Source organism: Macadamia integrifolia, unplaced genomic scaffold, assembly GCF_013358625.1.
Source record: "Macadamia integrifolia cultivar HAES 741 unplaced genomic scaffold, SCU_Mint_v3 scaffold1761, whole genome shotgun sequence".
In the NCBI taxonomy this organism is placed as follows: Eukaryota; Viridiplantae; Streptophyta; class Magnoliopsida; order Proteales; family Proteaceae; genus Macadamia; species Macadamia integrifolia.
Genome location: NW_024868341.1, coordinates 121,505 through 125,252, shown reverse-complemented (window position 1 = coordinate 125,252; position 3,748 = coordinate 121,505). Strand labels below are relative to the sequence as shown.

The 3,748-nt window shown below is 38.9% G+C and overlaps 2 long non-coding RNA genes across 2 annotated transcripts; one reads left to right on the top strand and one right to left on the bottom strand.

The window, feature by feature from the left end:
* Positions 1-1,373, bottom strand: LOC122064783. The gene is made up of 2 exons (XR_006135824.1): positions 861-1,373; positions 1-502 (listed from the first exon to the last, which is right to left on the bottom strand). It is a non-coding gene; the product is annotated as an uncharacterized LOC122064783 (long non-coding RNA).
* Positions 1,374-1,409: 36 nt separating this feature from the next.
* On the top strand, positions 1,410-2,376 carry LOC122064782. Its single transcript, XR_006135823.1, has 3 exons — positions 1,410-1,981; positions 2,081-2,211; positions 2,315-2,376. It is a non-coding gene; the product is annotated as an uncharacterized LOC122064782 (long non-coding RNA).
* Positions 2,377-3,748: the final 1,372 nt, after the last annotated feature.

Here is a 3,748-nt window from a genome sequence, read left to right as displayed (position 1 = left end):
AATACCAAAATACCCTTACTAAATATAAAATACTTAAAATACCCATGTAATAAGTTACTATTTCTACCACCGGCAATCATTTAATTCACCGGAGATCATGGCGACAGCGATGACGGACGGCGACTAACAAGAACTCGCAGCATTTGATCAGACTTTGTGAAGCGCATGAGCCATCTTTTTGGTAAGGGTGCCAGCAACAATCATACAATCGGTCTAAAATAATTCCAAATCGATCGAAATCGCAGCGGGCAGCACCGGTGTGCATCATCTCGACCGCATAGCAAGCAAGGTTGAAGGTCATATGCCAGATGGATCTAGTATGGACCCAGTTCATCAGATCATCCATATGGGGCAAGCGATGTCGACGAAGATTCCAACGCCGACACCGCTTCTTCGATGCTGACCTTGCCATGAAAATAGGCAAGACGTGCCGCTTTAGAGAGGAGCTCTGTAGCCTCGTTCGTCCTTTTTATAACCAATATAAGTCAAAACCAATTGAAATCTGTACAAACAAAACAATTAGCATATTATGACCACCAGCTCATATTAGTAAAAGACACAAATAGAAATGAAGAACAGAACCTAATGCGACTCCCCTAAATCTCTCTAGAAAACGAAAATTCCTTGCTAGATCATAAACCATAATAAAAATAATAAGAGGGATCCTTCATTCGCTGATAAAACAAATTATACAATAATCAACGAATTACAAATTAAGAAAGAAGAAAAAGAAATAAAATAGATTTCGCTGGTGGTGTTGCTGGGAATCTAGCGGAGAAGCTCCTAAGAGGTAAAATTCATCGGTCTGAAATTCGTCAGGTCCTTCGTCAAAATTGAGAGCGTAACTCAATGGATCATACCTGAAATCAGCCGAGTGTCTACAACCTCTTCCCATCTGCGTGATGAGATTTCGGAATTTCTTTGAATTCTGGAAGTTCATAAAGACGAAGATTTGACAAGGGTATAACAATCATTTTAATTCTTTATTTAATAGTAACTGACGATAGAGGGTCTGAATATAATTTGATGAAACAAAAGGAATATTCTTATAATTGTGGCATTCTTTAAGGAATGGGGTTGTAAATTAGCAAAAAAAAAAAACAGAAGCCAGCAAATGGTGTGCCCTTACAATTCTTATTGATCCAATTGATCCAAACCGAAACTGAACCATAGCTGCAGTTTTTTTTTCTAAATCAAAACAGTGACCCAACAAGTAGATCGTTCTGGTTGGTATCTGTTCTGTTTGAACGGTCTTTTGGTTCAGTCAATTTGACACCCTAGTGATCACGAATCCTCTCGTCTCTCACAGGTCAAACAATAGAGTTTGAGAGGGGTGTGTGACCTCCTGGACCTCTCATCAGGAATTTTAAAACAGGAATCGGTGAGGAATCGGATTTGGATTTGAGTATTTCGATTAGTAACTGGGATCGGTCCCAACCGAATCGTTTGATTTCCGATTCGATTCAACGATTTTTAAAACCCTGCAAACCCTGCCACTTATCTGCTGAGGTTTGTTGCTGTCTGCTTCCGTTGCCGGAGAAGTGCTTGCTTCCCCTACGGCTACTGCTACTCTCTCCGGATCCAACATCAACACCACTAAGGTTCGGTGAAGAGTGCAGAGTGGGAAGGGCAAGAGAGGAATTGAGTTTCCCTTCTCCTCCATTGTCTTCATCACTTCATACGCATTCGTTTGAAGATAAAGAGACGAGCAAAGACCAGGAAAAGGAGGAGAAAGTGCTATTAGTAGTTAGATCGGCTGATTCTGGACGATTCTTGTTGGATTCGAAACGGAATTAGATTGGAATTTGCCGGTGGCGATTCAAAGGATATGATTCCGGGTTCTTTAACCTCGAGTCCAATGGGTTTATTGTTCCGTATAGTTTTGACAAAGTTTTCAGTTTTCTTGCTTCTTTACGATGGACTATGGGAGTAACATACCTTTAGTTCTCAGTTTCCTCTGCTATGAACTACTTGTGGCACTGTATGTTTGGTGGAAAACTTTCATTTTACCTCCATTAATGCCAGTGCTGCTCTTCTTTTACTTCAATTTGTATTTGTAACTTAGGCTTATCCTATGTAGGAAGTTAGTTGCAATCATGTTCAGAGCTTAGGGTACACAGATGGGTTTGGAAGAAGCTACACTATGATGCAGTTGCACTTGATATGGGTGATTACCAGAATGCACATTGAAGTTTACAAATACCCAACATGGTGGGTTACTGGGTTCTTTTCATTTTTATTTCATAAAATTGAGCTGGGGTTTTTTGGGGCTTGAAGTTTGAAGTTTATTTTTTGGTAAATGTGATTTTGTTAGGGGTGATGCAATTGAGATTGAGACATGGTATGAAGGTGGAAGAGTTGGGAACAGACGTTACTTTTCTGTATTCTTTTTCTTTTGGTGAATAAATTCATTACCAAGGATGAAAGAAAAAAAGGGGGGGGGGAATATACAGCCCCTATGGGCGAAGACAAAAGAGGAGGGAAAAGAGAAGGAGCGGGGGGGCAACATCTCTTATTTAGAGCTAACATCAAAGAAGATGGCTTTTCAAATTGATTAGAAACAATGAGAATTGGAAGTCCATCTACGAAGATTTCACTCCATTCAAATATGATTGATAGACATAGACTGTGAGCTGGGAAATCATCGTTATTATCCTATCTTTTGTAATATTAATAGACATAGACTACTAGGAGATCTTAAGACTATTGCATATAATACTCTAACTAGTAGGATTCCTACATATAGGAACAATATGTTATGTGATAAGACTGATATCATCTAATGCATGCTTTCTTTTAGCTGATCAAAAAAAGAAAAAAAATAAAAAAATGATTGATGGTCGCGCAAAGCCCAACTTCCCAGCAACATCACATATAGCAGTCCCAGCAAACGTCATATTTATCTAAATCCATTCTCTAGAAAGAGGGAGAAAACTTTGCTGTATTCTTTTATGCTTAAACATGACCTACTCTTTATTGAAAAAAGAAGAACAAGAAGACCTACTCTTTCTCCTTTTGGTTGAACCTTAAAATGATAATTTTGATTTATAAATAGTGAACATTTGCATGGAACAGTGAATCACTATTTGATTGATGCCAGCCAGGGTGGTCTCCCCCCACCCCTCTTCAGTTTTCCTCAATGCCCAGATCTCTTCAATGCTGTACTTAAATTGTTCCATGTTTTTGTATTTCTTGTCCATATTAAGGAATTGCTTTTATCTTCTGTCACATCTATTACCTAAAGAAGATATATTACCTCTATGTGACAGAGCATGCCTCAAGAAGTTATTGACAATTATGAAATTCAAAAGATCACATTGGATTACCGACGAGAATGCCTACACGATGATATGGTTGATTCCTTAACTAGTATGGAACAAATGGAGGGTGCAGAAGCAGATCTAGAGCTTAAGGTGACAAATGGATCTGCCACTGGGAATAAACATGAAGAAGACTGCTGTCAGTTCTTGCATTTCATGAGGTTGTCAGGTGGTAGACCAGAACTAAACAGGGGTCGCACTGAGTGGAGAAGGATACCAACAAGATGAGTTCGGAACTTAGTCATACTCTTTCCCTGAGTCGAGAAGGAAATGTACTAGAGTGGGCAGTAATTCGGTTTATTGTATTGTTACTTTTCTGCAATTGGTCACAAATTGAACTCTACAATACTGTGACAGGATCTTAATGATCTAGTTCAGTTGCCCATAATAACATTGTGTAGATGTTTAGGAATGTTTAATGGGAGCTT